Raw genomic sequence first — 16,970 nt, forward strand, 5'->3', positions numbered from 1 at the left:
GGCATCATCACCACCATTCAAACTCAAGGTGACATTAAAGCTTGAAGGAGGAAGATGCAACCAAAGTTGGAGGAGAAAAAGACTAAGTTCTATTTAATTTTTGTTATTTATTTTAAGTTCAATTTCATGTAATTTTGTTTCAATTCAAGTTAGTGAAGAAGTAATTAGTTTTTGTTTAATTTTCTTTCAAGTTCTATATGGCAATTCTTCTCCCATCTATCTCGTTTATTTTTGTTTTTCTTCCCTTCTTCATGAGTAACTAAATCCTATTTACTTAGGGTTTAGTTGAAACCATGGGGAAGGAGAAATAACTACAATTAAATCAATCTACTCAATTGAAAAATTGTGTAGGAGTTTGTGTTTGGAAAATCCCAATCATTCATGCCATTGGCTTTTCCCTTTCGTATGAATAATTGTTGATTAACAAATATAAAGTTCTATATAATCAATGTAAATTGGAGAGTGGGTTTGATTAATTACTTATAAGGAATGACATCCCTTTGATCTTATTCTTTATTGACTAGTTAATCGAATTTTCAACCCAATTCAAGAGTTGTTTTAATTAATCAATTTAATCCAAACCCATGGTGGATTCTAACCCTAAGTAATCTTTTATATTGAATTAAGGTTTTTACACTATTCTAAATTACTTTTGCAATTTTTCAATTAACTTAGGCCTTTAGAATTTTAGTTTTCTAATTAGATTAGATAAGTAGTTAATCAAGATCATTAGAATTTTGGTACACTTTGCCTAAATTAAGATTTCCAAATCAAGATCATAGTTGAATTTGATTCTTAGATTGAATAGAATATAAGCTTATATATAGTGTTGGCTCCGAGGTCTAAGTCCACGGAAATCCTGAGTCTATTCCAGGCAACATTATATCATAGCTAGTATTCTAATCGGTAAAAGAATAGGATTGACAACTAGATTTCTCTTCCTTGAGTTCGACCCGTATTTACACGATCCGTGCACTTGCGGTTATTTAATATTTCAATCAAGTTTTTGGCGCCGCTGCCGGGGAAGAGAGTTGCATTAGAATCTTAATTATTCGAAGTGTTAGATTAGTAGTTATTTTTATTTTAGTTATATTTTTTTTGTTTCTTGGCTATCCATCTCTCTTACTTGGTTTTCCTGTGTTTATGAGTGAAGGTTGGGTGCGGAACTCGGCCAATCGACTAAAAAGAGCAAACCAGTTAGAGACGGAGGAAGACATTGAACCAAATCCAAATCAAGTAGCCATGGCGGAAGAACAAGAGCCGCCAAAAAGTTTACGCGATCGCTTCTATCCGGCCCGAACCGCGCAACCTTCTTGCATTAGATTGCCAGTTGCGCAGGGCAATAATTTTGAGCTAAAATCGCAATTTATTTCTTTGCTTCCTCATTTTCATGGCCTCCCTTCGGAGGATGCTTATTTATTTTTGCGTGAGTTTGAAGATGTATGTGCTTTAATTAAGATGCAACAACTTACCGATGATGCGGTAAAGTTGCGGTTTATTACGTTTTCACTCAAGGAGGGAGCTAAAAAGTGGCTCTATGGCTTACCAACGAACTCCATCACCACTTGGGAGGAGTTCGCCGTCGCTTTCCTAAAAAAGTTTTTTCCATTACATAAAACTAATAAGCTTAGGAATGATATTTTACAATTCAAACAAAAGCCATTAGAGTCATTTTCTAAGTTTATGGAGAGGTTCAAGGACCTACTCCAAGAGTGTCCTCACCATGGAATTGATGTGTGGCATTTATGCCAAATTATTTATGAGGGCATAGATTACCAAACAAAGCAACTTCTTGAGTCCATGTGTCCTAACGGTTTTACATCTTTCACAGATGAGGCCGCGGCATGGAACTTCTTACTTGATTTGGCGGAAAAAACAAGAGAGTGGGAATCCACTCAAGAAGGTGAGAGAGCCAACACAGGTAAGGGATTTCTAATAGAGGGTGCCGTGGCTAAGGAGGCCCATCTTGATAGCCTAATCAAAAGGCTAGAAGCAATAGTTGTCAAAGGACCTTCACAGGTCCATCAAATTGCACATAGTGTTCCTATGTGCAATTGGTGTCAAGCCACGGACCATGTCATGGAAGAGTGCCCAACTCTTGCTAAATTTGGTAATTCTAATGAAAATGCAAGTGCCATGTTTTTAAATAATCCATATAGTAGCACATATAATCCGGGATGGAGGAATCATCCCAACTTTTCTTGGAATCAAGGGAATTATCAAGGAGGGCCATCAAATTTCCAAGGTCAAGGCCAATTTGGCCAACCTGGGCCCACCTTCCCTTCTATGAATGTTCGACCACCCCTAACCACACCTCCACCTTTTCAAAACCCAATTTTAAATAATGTTTCAAATCAGCAACCACCGGGTTTTCCAAAACAAGGGGAGTCGGCACGCATAACTTCCTTAGAAAAGAGCATAGAACTTCTCACTAGCACTTTCATGACAAGCCAACACAATATGGAGAAACAAATCTCCCAACTTGCCATGGCCTTGCATGAAAGGGAAAAGGGGAAGATGCCAAGTCAACCAGTTCCTAATCCAAGGAATGTGGCCATAAATGGGAATCAACAACCACAGGTAAATCAGTTGAATGCCATGCAACCAAACTTGCCGCAGCAGGAGCCCTCCGATCACTGTAACACTGTATTTGCTTTAAGGAGTGGCAGAGAATATCAAAGGGAGGAGGGCAGATCCGAACCTTCTAAAGATGCTCAAGAATCTCCACTTAAGGTAAGTAAAGAGTCATCCTCCATTGGTTCCGAAGAAGAGCCCGAACAGGTAAGTACAGAGCAGGCAGTTTCTCCACCTGAAAAAGAGTATGTGCCTAAAGCTCCTTTTCCAAGGAGACTTGCTAATAATAAAAATGTGGCTGCTAAGGAGAAAATTTTAAATATGTTTAAACAAGTGCAAATTAATATTCCATTGTTAGATGCGATTTCCGAAGTCCCGACTTATGCCAAAGTTTTAAAAGACTTGTGCACACAAAAGCGCAAGTCTAATGTACCCAAGAAGGCATTCTTGGCTGCAAACATTAGTTCCATCTTGTCTCAACAGATGGTGGCTAAGTACAAGGACCCGGGATGTCCTACCATTGCATGCACTATTGGAAATACTCATATTAATCATGCTCTTTTAGATTTAGGGGCCAGTGTGAATTTATTACCTCTTTCTGTTTTTAAACAATTAGGATTAGGAGAACTCAAACCCACCACCGTCACTCTTCAGTTGGCGGATAGATCAATGAAGAAACCGAAAGGGATGGTTGAGGATGTCTTAGTTAAAGTAGGAGAGTTCTTATTTCCTGTAGATTTCATTGTGCTAGAAACTGAGCCCGTTGCTAATATCAAGGATCAAATTCCTATAATTCTTGGTAGGCCTTTCCTTGCTACGAGCAACGCCTTAATTGATTGTAGAAATGGTTTAATGAAATTAACTTTTGGGAATGCTTCCATGGACTTTAATGTTTTTAGATTAGGTAAGCAACCTAATTTACAAGAAGAAATTAATATGTTGCACTCCTCTCCTGAGACTAATTGTGAAAATATTTTGAATGCAGGATTTGAAGAAGCTCTGGATGAAGAAGGCTTGGAGAATGTAAGAGATATAGGGGACTCCTTTTCTGATGACCTTAGCATCCAACAAATAGAATTTGGAGCATCCCTATTTCCGCCCCTTCCCAAGTCTCCACCCAAAAAGGCCCCACAGTTAAATTTGCCGCCTTTGCATTCAAATTTAAGAAAAGCATATTTGGGTAAGACTTGCACATCTCCTGTGACAATCAAAATGGACTTAAACTCGACCCAACAAGAAGAGTTAATTAATTTTTTAAAAGAAAATAAGGACTCTACTTGGAAGGACAAGTTTCATTTACTCAGATTGAAGTCCTTTGTTGAGTTACCAAGATCTAATTTAGAAGAGGTCATGGATCTTCATGAGCCTCTTTATTCAAATCTCTCTTAAAAGAAAAAGGTATGCCCCTCTCTTCTCTTTATTGTCCTTGTTTCTATTTTTGCATGCATTGAGGACACTGCATGATTCAAGTATGGGGGGGTAGCTTTTAGAAACTTTCTTTTCTAATCTTTTCTATAGTTAAAGTTAGAAAATTTCCTTTCTTTTTATTTTTGGTAATTTTTCGCAAATTAGAAAGAACTTGGTATTCTTAGAAAGAAAGTTGTTCTCTTATTTTAAGAAATAAAGTTAGTGGATATTTTAATTTTGGAATTTGAAAAATTAGAAAGAATACTTTCCTTTCTTAGTTTTGTTTTCTTTTGGAATCTTTCTTTTTAAAAGGATTTGAATAAGAAATAGAAATAGAAACTTGCTTTTTATATGGTATGGATAAAAAGGAAAGAAAGGTTGAAACAAAGAAAGAATGAATGATTTTTAGAAAGTTTGCTTCTTGATTATAGTTTTGATTTGTAGCCTTGTTGACTTGAGCTATTAAGTCTGAAGGGTTTTTATGCCTAGTTCCTTAAAGCCAACTGGCTTCAGAGCAACTGACTGAAAACTCCATACATGGGTCAATTAGAAAGCTTAATAAATCAAAGCATTGCACGTAATCAAAAGTAAAGCTTGAACTCATATGCATCAATGTCTATGACATATGCAAATCAAAGATTAGTCGGACACTGCTTAGTAGCCTGGGTGTCTGGTGCATGCCCTGCATGTCATTCACGCCAAAAGCAGTAGAGGATTACAAAAAAAAAAAAAAAAAGAGTTCTATTCTTAGAAACTATGGGAAAAGTTGAAAGTATGGTGGACCATATAAATTTGTAAGTTTTCTACGAAGTTTCCGAATCAAATTTCTTTTATGGTACGATTACATTAGAGGCAAGTTTAAGGGAGCAAAGTATGACAAATTCAAAAGAGGATTCCTTGATTAAAATATTTTTCTAATTTTTTCAACTTGGGATAGGATGCAAAGTTTAAGTATGGGGGTATTCTTGTTCTTCTATTTTGAGCAATTTATCAAAGAAAAAGGATTGAAATTTTTTTTTGGCTTTACTCTATAGTGGGATTTGAAAGAAAAGTTTATTTTTAGAATTTTGGGTGTATATTCACTGCAAACACTCACGAGACAAAACTCGTCCACTAGGGTAACCTAGGGGTTTAAAGGCTTATTGCACCTGCTAAGTGCAATCGTGATTCCTACGAAAGTGAGTTAGGATTTTATTTTATTCCTATTTTGTTTTAGTTTTTCTTTTTGTTTGCTTGAGGACAAGCAAAGCTCAAGTATGGGGGAATTTGATGAACACATTTATGTGTGAATGGTAGTGATAGGAAACACACATATTTTGTCCTTTAAAGCAGTGCTACTAAGGTATTTTCTTGTTTTTGGTGTTTCAGGGTTCTAAGTGGATTTTTGAAGGAATTGAAGCTAAAAGATGAAATATTGAAGAGAAATAACCAATTTCCAATGTTGGCTGAATTTCACAAGAGACCAAGAGGGTGGAAATTTTGACTATATATGATGATCCAGACCATTTGTTGGGCAACCCAACTGTTGGATTTGTTGATATATCCGGACAAGATCATATTATTGGAATTGTAATGTCCCAATAAAGTGAATGGTTTGGATCGGCCGTGGGAAATGATTTGAGGGGTTTTACTAACATTCATTAAAATTGATGGTTCGGATCAAGTTATGGAGATGAATTAGAGGAGTACAACCAATTTACATTATCGCCCACTATTTGGACGGTTAGATTGCTCTATGAAAACCACTATGGAGACTTTCATATTGGTGGTTTGGATCATGCCATGATGCGCAATTCACTTTCTCTAAAAGAGGGAACTACATTAGCATTTTTAGAAAGTGATGGAATTTTTAGAAAGTGATGGATCAAGAAAAAGTAAACATTCTCGAACATGGAAAATAGCATATCTATTCTTTGATAAATAGAAGCTTCACTTTTATAATTTGGGCCCACTTGAGGTTTGCCTCAATTCAGAAAACGTTGGGAAAAAGGGGTTGTGGTTACTAATTTGAAAATTCTAAAAACTTTGGAATTGTTGACCATGGCAGTGAGCAAGATGCCATGTATAGAATTTTCTTGTTCTATTCTTGCTTCAAGAAATCACATGCAGCCACTTTTTGGAAGGCAATATTTCCTAATTGCTACACATGCATACTCACGTGGGACCCACTTGGACATGGGTAAAAATATAGCATGCATGCAGCCCACGTTTTTGAATTTGTAAGAAAAGAAATACTTTGCAATTTTCTACATGCAATGGTGGGACCCACGTGTGGCTCTCTCTATTGGATTGGGAAAGCATCCCACGTTTTTGGTTTTTGGCTTGCAATATATATTATATAATATAAGTGGAACCCACCAAAGAAGGAAACAAAGAGTTGCCAAATTCTCCACCTTTCCCACGTATTTTCTAATTGCATGTAATTTATATATATTCAATTATGTGGGACCCACTTGCATTTGCTAAAATTCATTCCCTTTATGTATGAGATTTTATATGGTGTATAATATATGCATAATCATTCTATTTCGTCTTGTAGCAAAAATCTTAACCCATATTCCTACGTTGGAAGGTCAAAAAGGAAGAGACAACTTACCAAAAATGGGTGCTAAGTTGCTGAAATTGTGAAGAAAGAAAAGAGTAAGTTTGCTCTTACCAACAAATACTAAAAGTTTCAGAAATTGCCAAAGACAGGTGGGGTTGCCAAAAATACAAAAGATGCCAAGATTGTGTCTTTTCTTGGAGATAAAAATAGAAGGGGAAGAAAGCTACATATGGGAAAAAAGAAGACATTCTTTTCACTCTATTTTTTTCTCTTTTTCTCTCCACTACTCTCAAGCTCTCTCCCTTAGGTTTTCTTGTTCTTTTCTTTTTCTTTTTCTTTTCAACTCTCAATCCAAGGCATCATCACCACCATTCAAACTCAAGGTGACATTAAAGCTTGAAGGAGGAAGATGCAACCAAAGTTGGAGGAGAAAAAGACTAAGTTCTATTTAATTTTTGTTATTTATTTTAAGTTCAATTTCATGTAATTTTGTTTCAATTCAAGTTAGTGAAGAAGTAATTAGTTTTTGTTTAATTTTCTTTCAAGTTCTATATGGCAATTCTTCTCCCATCTATCTCGTTTATTTTTGTTTTTCTTCCCTTCTTCATGAGTAACTAAATCCTATTTACTTAGGGTTTAGTTGAAACCATGGGGAAGGAGAAATAACTACAATTAAATCAATCTACTCAATTGAAAAATTGTGTAGGAGTTTGTGTTTGGAAAATCCCAATCATTCATGCCATTGGCTTTTCCCTTTCGTATGAATAATTGTTGATTAACAAATATAAAGTTCTATATAATCAATGTAAATTGGAGAGTGGGTTTGATTAATTACTTATAAGGAATGACATCCCTTTGATCTTATTCTTTATTGACTAGTTAATCGAATTTTCAACCCAATTCAAGAGTTGTTTTAATTAATCAATTTAATCCAAACCCATGGTGGATTCTAACCCTAAGTAATCTTTTATATTGAATTAAGGTTTTTACACTATTCTAAATTACTTTTGCAATTTTTCAATTAACTTAGGCCTTTAGAATTTTAGTTTTCTAATTAGATTAGATAAGTAGTTAATCAAGATCATTAGAATTTTGGTACACTTTGCCTAAATTAAGATTTCCAAATCAAGATCATAGTTGAATTTGATTCTTAGATTGAATAGAATATAAGCTTATATATAGTGTTGGCTCCGAGGTCTAAGTCCACGGAAATCCTGAGTCTATTCCAGGCAACATTATATCATAGCTAGTATTCTAATCGGTAAAAGAATAGGATTGACAACTAGATTTCTCTTCCTTGAGTTCGACCCGTATTTACACGATCCGTGCACTTGCGGTTATTTAATATTTCAATCAAGTTTTTGGCGCCGCTGCCGGGGAAGAGAGTTGCATTAGAATCTTAATTATTCGAAGTGTTAGATTAGTAGTTATTTTTATTTTAGTTATATTTTTTTTGTTTCTTGGCTATCCATCTCTCTTACTTGGTTTTCCTGTGTTTATGAGTGAAGGTTGGGTGCGGAACTCGGCCAATCGACTAAAAAGAGCAAACCAGTTAGAGACGGAGGAAGACATTGAACCAAATCCAAATCAAGTAGCCATGGCGGAAGAACAAGAGCCGCCAAAAAGTTTACGCGATCGCTTCTATCCGGCCCGAACCGCGCAACCTTCTTGCATTAGATTGCCAGTTGCGCAGGGCAATAATTTTGAGCTAAAATCGCAATTTATTTCTTTGCTTCCTCATTTTCATGGCCTCCCTTCGGAGGATGCTTATTTATTTTTGCGTGAGTTTGAAGATGTATGTGCTTTAATTAAGATGCAACAACTTACCGATGATGCGGTAAAGTTGCGGTTTATTACGTTTTCACTCAAGGAGGGAGCTAAAAAGTGGCTCTATGGCTTACCAACGAACTCCATCACCACTTGGGAGGAGTTCGCCGTCGCTTTCCTAAAAAAGTTTTTTCCATTACATAAAACTAATAAGCTTAGGAATGATATTTTACAATTCAAACAAAAGCCATTAGAGTCATTTTCTAAGTTTATGGAGAGGTTCAAGGACCTACTCCAAGAGTGTCCTCACCATGGAATTGATGTGTGGCATTTATGCCAAATTATTTATGAGGGCATAGATTACCAAACAAAGCAACTTCTTGAGTCCATGTGTCCTAACGGTTTTACATCTTTCACAGATGAGGCCGCGGCATGGAACTTCTTACTTGATTTGGCGGAAAAAACAAGAGAGTGGGAATCCACTCAAGAAGGTGAGAGAGCCAACACAGGTAAGGGATTTCTAATAGAGGGTGCCGTGGCTAAGGAGGCCCATCTTGATAGCCTAATCAAAAGGCTAGAAGCAATAGTTGTCAAAGGACCTTCACAGGTCCATCAAATTGCACATAGTGTTCCTATGTGCAATTGGTGTCAAGCCACGGACCATGTCATGGAAGAGTGCCCAACTCTTGCTAAATTTGGTAATTCTAATGAAAATGCAAGTGCCATGTTTTTAAATAATCCATATAGTAGCACATATAATCCGGGATGGAGGAATCATCCCAACTTTTCTTGGAATCAAGGGAATTATCAAGGAGGGCCATCAAATTTCCAAGGTCAAGGCCAATTTGGCCAACCTGGGCCCACCTTCCCTTCTATGAATGTTCGACCACCCCTAACCACACCTCCACCTTTTCAAAACCCAATTTTAAATAATGTTTCAAATCAGCAACCACCGGGTTTTCCAAAACAAGGGGAGTCGGCACGCATAACTTCCTTAGAAAAGAGCATAGAACTTCTCACTAGCACTTTCATGACAAGCCAACACAATATGGAGAAACAAATCTCCCAACTTGCCATGGCCTTGCATGAAAGGGAAAAGGGGAAGATGCCAAGTCAACCAGTTCCTAATCCAAGGAATGTGGCCATAAATGGGAATCAACAACCACAGGTAAATCAGTTGAATGCCATGCAACCAAACTTGCCGCAGCAGGAGCCCTCCGATCACTGTAACACTGTATTTGCTTTAAGGAGTGGCAGAGAATATCAAAGGGAGGAGGGCAGATCCGAACCTTCTAAAGATGCTCAAGAATCTCCACTTAAGGTAAGTAAAGAGTCATCCTCCATTGGTTCCGAAGAAGAGCCCGAACAGGTAAGTACAGAGCAGGCAGTTTCTCCACCTGAAAAAGAGTATGTGCCTAAAGCTCCTTTTCCAAGGAGACTTGCTAATAATAAAAATGTGGCTGCTAAGGAGAAAATTTTAAATATGTTTAAACAAGTGCAAATTAATATTCCATTGTTAGATGCGATTTCCGAAGTCCCGACTTATGCCAAAGTTTTAAAAGACTTGTGCACACAAAAGCGCAAGTCTAATGTACCCAAGAAGGCATTCTTGGCTGCAAACATTAGTTCCATCTTGTCTCAACAGATGGTGGCTAAGTACAAGGACCCGGGATGTCCTACCATTGCATGCACTATTGGAAATACTCATATTAATCATGCTCTTTTAGATTTAGGGGCCAGTGTGAATTTATTACCTCTTTCTGTTTTTAAACAATTAGGATTAGGAGAACTCAAACCCACCACCGTCACTCTTCAGTTGGCGGATAGATCAATGAAGAAACCGAAAGGGATGGTTGAGGATGTCTTAGTTAAAGTAGGAGAGTTCTTATTTCCTGTAGATTTCATTGTGCTAGAAACTGAGCCCGTTGCTAATATCAAGGATCAAATTCCTATAATTCTTGGTAGGCCTTTCCTTGCTACGAGCAACGCCTTAATTGATTGTAGAAATGGTTTAATGAAATTAACTTTTGGGAATGCTTCCATGGACTTTAATGTTTTTAGATTAGGTAAGCAACCTAATTTACAAGAAGAAATTAATATGTTGCACTCCTCTCCTGAGACTAATTGTGAAAATATTTTGAATGCAGGATTTGAAGAAGCTCTGGATGAAGAAGGCTTGGAGAATGTAAGAGATATAGGGGACTCCTTTTCTGATGACCTTAGCATCCAACAAATAGAATTTGGAGCATCCCTATTTCCGCCCCTTCCCAAGTCTCCACCCAAAAAGGCCCCACAGTTAAATTTGCCGCCTTTGCATTCAAATTTAAGAAAAGCATATTTGGGTAAGACTTGCACATCTCCTGTGACAATCAAAATGGACTTAAACTCGACCCAACAAGAAGAGTTAATTAATTTTTTAAAAGAAAATAAGGACTCTACTTGGAAGGACAAGTTTCATTTACTCAGATTGAAGTCCTTTGTTGAGTTACCAAGATCTAATTTAGAAGAGGTCATGGATCTTCATGAGCCTCTTTATTCAAATCTCTCTTAAAAGAAAAAGGTATGCCCCTCTCTTCTCTTTATTGTCCTTGTTTCTATTTTTGCATGCATTGAGGACACTGCATGATTCAAGTATGGGGGGGTAGCTTTTAGAAACTTTCTTTTCTAATCTTTTCTATAGTTAAAGTTAGAAAATTTCCTTTCTTTTTATTTTTGGTAATTTTTCGCAAATTAGAAAGAACTTGGTATTCTTAGAAAGAAAGTTGTTCTCTTATTTTAAGAAATAAAGTTAGTGGATATTTTAATTTTGGAATTTGAAAAATTAGAAAGAATACTTTCCTTTCTTAGTTTTGTTTTCTTTTGGAATCTTTCTTTTTAAAAGGATTTGAATAAGAAATAGAAATAGAAACTTGCTTTTTATATGGTATGGATAAAAAGGAAAGAAAGGTTGAAACAAAGAAAGAATGAATGATTTTTAGAAAGTTTGCTTCTTGATTATAGTTTTGATTTGTAGCCTTGTTGACTTGAGCTATTAAGTCTGAAGGGTTTTTATGCCTAGTTCCTTAAAGCCAACTGGCTTCAGAGCAACTGACTGAAAACTCCATACATGGGTCAATTAGAAAGCTTAATAAATCAAAGCATTGCACGTAATCAAAAGTAAAGCTTGAACTCATATGCATCAATGTCTATGACATATGCAAATCAAAGATTAGTCGGACACTGCTTAGTAGCCTGGGTGTCTGGTGCATGCCCTGCATGTCATTCACGCCAAAAGCAGTAGAGGATTACAAAAAAAAAAAAAAAAAGAGTTCTATTCTTAGAAACTATGGGAAAAGTTGAAAGTATGGTGGACCATATAAATTTGTAAGTTTTCTACGAAGTTTCCGAATCAAATTTCTTTTATGGTACGATTACATTAGAGGCAAGTTTAAGGGAGCAAAGTATGACAAATTCAAAAGAGGATTCCTTGATTAAAATATTTTTCTAATTTTTTCAACTTGGGATAGGATGCAAAGTTTAAGTATGGGGGTATTCTTGTTCTTCTATTTTGAGCAATTTATCAAAGAAAAAGGATTGAAATTTTTTTTTGGCTTTACTCTATAGTGGGATTTGAAAGAAAAGTTTATTTTTAGAATTTTGGGTGTATATTCACTGCAAACACTCACGAGACAAAACTCGTCCACTAGGGTAACCTAGGGGTTTAAAGGCTTATTGCACCTGCTAAGTGCAATCGTGATTCCTACGAAAGTGAGTTAGGATTTTATTTTATTCCTATTTTGTTTTAGTTTTTCTTTTTGTTTGCTTGAGGACAAGCAAAGCTCAAGTATGGGGGAATTTGATGAACACATTTATGTGTGAATGGTAGTGATAGGAAACACACATATTTTGTCCTTTAAAGCAGTGCTACTAAGGTATTTTCTTGTTTTTGGTGTTTCAGGGTTCTAAGTGGATTTTTGAAGGAATTGAAGCTAAAAGATGAAATATTGAAGAGAAATAACCAATTTCCAATGTTGGCTGAATTTCACAAGAGACCAAGAGGGTGGAAATTTTGACTATATATGATGATCCAGACCATTTGTTGGGCAACCCAACTGTTGGATTTGTTGATATATCCGGACAAGATCATATTATTGGAATTGTAATGTCCCAATAAAGTGAATGGTTTGGATCGGCCGTGGGAAATGATTTGAGGGGTTTTACTAACATTCATTAAAATTGATGGTTCGGATCAAGTTATGGAGATGAATTAGAGGAGTACAACCAATTTACATTATCGCCCACTATTTGGACGGTTAGATTGCTCTATGAAAACCACTATGGAGACTTTCATATTGGTGGTTTGGATCATGCCATGATGCGCAATTCACTTTCTCTAAAAGAGGGAACTACATTAGCATTTTTAGAAAGTGATGGAATTTTTAGAAAGTGATGGATCAAGAAAAAGTAAACATTCTCGAACATGGAAAATAGCATATCTATTCTTTGATAAATAGAAGCTTCACTTTTATAATTTGGGCCCACTTGAGGTTTGCCTCAATTCAGAAAACGTTGGGAAAAAGGGGTTGTGGTTACTAATTTGAAAATTCTAAAAACTTTGGAATTGTTGACCATGGCAGTGAGCAAGATGCCATGTATAGAATTTTCTTGTTCTATTCTTGCTTCAAGAAATCACATGCAGCCACTTTTTGGAAGGCAATATTTCCTAATTGCTACACATGCATACTCACGTGGGACCCACTTGGACATGGGTAAAAATATAGCATGCATGCAGCCCACGTTTTTGAATTTGTAAGAAAAGAAATACTTTGCAATTTTCTACATGCAATGGTGGGACCCACGTGTGGCTCTCTCTATTGGATTGGGAAAGCATCCCACGTTTTTGGTTTTTGGCTTGCAATATATATTATATAATATAAGTGGAACCCACCAAAGAAGGAAACAAAGAGTTGCCAAATTCTCCACCTTTCCCACGTATTTTCTAATTGCATGTAATTTATATATATTCAATTATGTGGGACCCACTTGCATTTGCTAAAATTCATTCCCTTTATGTATGAGATTTTATATGGTGTATAATATATGCATAATCATTCTATTTCGTCTTGTAGCAAAAATCTTAACCCATATTCCTACGTTGGAAGGTCAAAAAGGAAGAGACAACTTACCAAAAATGGGTGCTAAGTTGCTGAAATTGTGAAGAAAGAAAAGAGTAAGTTTGCTCTTACCAACAAATACTAAAAGTTTCAGAAATTGCCAAAGACAGGTGGGGTTGCCAAAAATACAAAAGATGCCAAGATTGTGTCTTTTCTTGGAGATAAAAATAGAAGGGGAAGAAAGCTACATATGGGAAAAAAGAAGACATTCTTTTCACTCTATTTTTTTCTCTTTTTCTCTCCACTACTCTCAAGCTCTCTCCCTTAGGTTTTCTTGTTCTTTTCTTTTTCTTTTTCTTTTCAACTCTCAATCCAAGGCATCATCACCACCATTCAAACTCAAGGTGACATTAAAGCTTGAAGGAGGAAGATGCAACCAAAGTTGGAGGAGAAAAAGACTAAGTTCTATTTAATTTTTGTTATTTATTTTAAGTTCAATTTCATGTAATTTTGTTTCAATTCAAGTTAGTGAAGAAGTAATTAGTTTTTGTTTAATTTTCTTTCAAGTTCTATATGGCAATTCTTCTCCCATCTATCTCGTTTATTTTTGTTTTTCTTCCCTTCTTCATGAGTAACTAAATCCTATTTACTTAGGGTTTAGTTGAAACCATGGGGAAGGAGAAATAACTACAATTAAATCAATCTACTCAATTGAAAAATTGTGTAGGAGTTTGTGTTTGGAAAATCCCAATCATTCATGCCATTGGCTTTTCCCTTTCGTATGAATAATTGTTGATTAACAAATATAAAGTTCTATATAATCAATGTAAATTGGAGAGTGGGTTTGATTAATTACTTATAAGGAATGACATCCCTTTGATCTTATTCTTTATTGACTAGTTAATCGAATTTTCAACCCAATTCAAGAGTTGTTTTAATTAATCAATTTAATCCAAACCCATGGTGGATTCTAACCCTAAGTAATCTTTTATATTGAATTAAGGTTTTTACACTATTCTAAATTACTTTTGCAATTTTTCAATTAACTTAGGCCTTTAGAATTTTAGTTTTCTAATTAGATTAGATAAGTAGTTAATCAAGATCATTAGAATTTTGGTACACTTTGCCTAAATTAAGATTTCCAAATCAAGATCATAGTTGAATTTGATTCTTAGATTGAATAGAATATAAGCTTATATATAGTGTTGGCTCCGAGGTCTAAGTCCACGGAAATCCTGAGTCTATTCCAGGCAACATTATATCATAGCTAGTATTCTAATCGGTAAAAGAATAGGATTGACAACTAGATTTCTCTTCCTTGAGTTCGACCCGTATTTACACGATCCGTGCACTTGCGGTTATTTAATATTTCAATCAATCAAACCTAAATTAGGATCTGAGAAGACGGCATCTTGACAGATCAACAAAGCGGAATGATTAGACAATTATCATGATCAAACCTAAATTAGGATCTGAGAAGGCAACATCTCGACAGATCGACAAAGCGGAATGATTAGACAATCATCATGATCAAACCTAAATTAGGATCTGAGAAGACGGCATCTTGACAGATCGACAAAGCAGAATGATTAGACAATTATCATGATCAAACCTAAATTAGGATCTGAGAAGACAGCATCTTGACAGATCAACAAAGCGAAATGATTAGACACTTATCATGATCATTCCTAAATTATGATCAAAGAAGACGGCATCTTGACAAATCGACAAAGCAGAATGATTAGACAATCATCATGATCAAACCTAAATTAGGATCTGAGAAGACAGCATCTTGACAGATCGACTGGCGGAATGATTAGACAATTATCATGATCAAACCTAAATTAGGATCTGAGAAGACGGTATCTTGACAGATCGACAAAGCGGAATGATTAGACAATTATCATGATCAAACCTAAATTAGGATCTGAGAAGACAGCATCTTGACAGATCAACAAAACGAAATGATTAGACAGTTATCATGATCATTCCTAAATTAGGATCTGAGAAGACGGCATCTTGACAGATCGACAAAGCAGAATGATTAGATAATCATTATGATCAAACCTAAATTAGGATCTGAGAAGACAGCATCTTGACAGATCGACTGGCGGAATGATTACACAATTATCATGATCAAACCTAAATTAGGATCTGAGAAGACGGCATCTTGACAGATCGACAAAGCGGAATGATTAGACAATCATCATGATCAAACCTAAATTAGGATCTGAGAAGACAGCATCGTGACAGATCGACAAAGCAGAATGATTAGACAATCATTATGATCAAACCTAAATTAGGATCTGAGAAGACAGCATCTTGACATACCAACAAAGCGGAATGATTAGACAGCATCATGATCATTCCTAAATTAGGATCTGAGAAGACAGCATCTTGACAGACCAACAAAGCGGAATGATTAGACAGCATCATGATCATTCCTAATTTGAAATTTTGACTTGGAAAACACGTTGAAGTTTCTAAAATCTTGATTTGTCAAGATTGCTATCTCAACCATCAACGCATGCTAGGTATCTTTTATGGTCTGACTTTCATCAGGACATAAAAGATGCCCCTAGTATAATTTTGTTTCCAATTCAGGAGTCTTAACAAAACTCGAACAGATTCAAGCATTCTTTTATGAAATTTGGGTTACAAAGATTTTGAAGGTTTTTTCCTTTTTCTTTTCAACAGCTTTGAAAGAGATTTTTTTTTTTGAAAGTTTTTCTTTTTCTTTTCAACAGCTTTGAAAGATTTGGTCTTTTTTTTCATTTGGCTTTTTGGAGTTGAAGCTCAGATCGACCAAGGACGGCCTCCCGGTGTTCTAAGCATAATACTTTTTAAGTTGATCAAGGTTTGAGATGCTAGTTTTTTTTTTTTTATACTACAAATTGCAATGATAAGACAGTTGCTCATCACACAACCACTTAAGTTTGTGAGACAGTCTCTCACCAAGCACACACTAAAATTGTGAGACAGTCTCTCATTAAACAAATCAATAACACGAAACTCAAGAAGGAACAGTTTTGATTCAAGAAACTGAGATTTTGATCGATTCCGTTACAGGATTGATTGTCTCTTGCCGAGAACTTTAGGAGTGTGTGGTCTCTGCTGAGAACCAGACACAAGTAACTTGCTGAGGTTTTGAGTAGATCATTTTTTCTGAGAGAACTGAATTCTGCTGGGGATTGAAGGTCGCACGAGCAAATTCTAGACTCCGCTAGGGAAACTGATTTTCTTGGAGAATTGACTCTTCTGAAGAGTGGACTCAACTGAGGAGTTTAGAGGTTTGGCTTGAGATGTGCTCGTACCCTTCTTATCTTAACTTGTTGGAGACATTATTTACTGATCGCCTTTGTGTGCTTAACATCTTTTATGACGCAAGTCATAAAAGATGCCCCTAGTATATGTGTTTCCATGATAAGAGTTTTAAGGAGGCAGGACAATGATGGTTGAAGAAAGATGCACAGTTTCAAGAAGGCTTGAGGTTGCACAATTTTTTTTTTGTATGGAGAGAGTAGGACAATCACCATGATGGCTGAGTCTGAGAATCCCTTCTTTCGCATTGCTCACTTTTGGAG

The 16,970-nt window shown here is 36.0% G+C and overlaps 2 non-coding genes across 2 annotated transcripts; both read right to left on the bottom strand.

Annotated features, from left to right (window-relative positions):
- Positions 1-1,623: 1,623 nt before the first annotated feature.
- Positions 1,624-1,730, bottom strand: LOC143855558 (small nucleolar RNA R71). The gene has a single exon (XR_013237933.1). It is a non-coding gene; the product is annotated as a small nucleolar RNA R71 (small nucleolar RNA).
- Positions 1,731-8,504: 6,774 nt separating this feature from the next.
- Positions 8,505-8,611, bottom strand: LOC143855563 (small nucleolar RNA R71). The gene has a single exon (XR_013237938.1). It is a non-coding gene; the product is annotated as a small nucleolar RNA R71 (small nucleolar RNA).
- Positions 8,612-16,970: the final 8,359 nt, after the last annotated feature.

This window comes from Tasmannia lanceolata, unplaced genomic scaffold (genome assembly GCF_043159265.1).
Source record: "Tasmannia lanceolata isolate RefF3 unplaced genomic scaffold, GAP_Taslan_0.1 ptg000021l, whole genome shotgun sequence".
Classification (NCBI taxonomy): domain Eukaryota; kingdom Viridiplantae; phylum Streptophyta; class Magnoliopsida; order Canellales; family Winteraceae; genus Tasmannia; species Tasmannia lanceolata.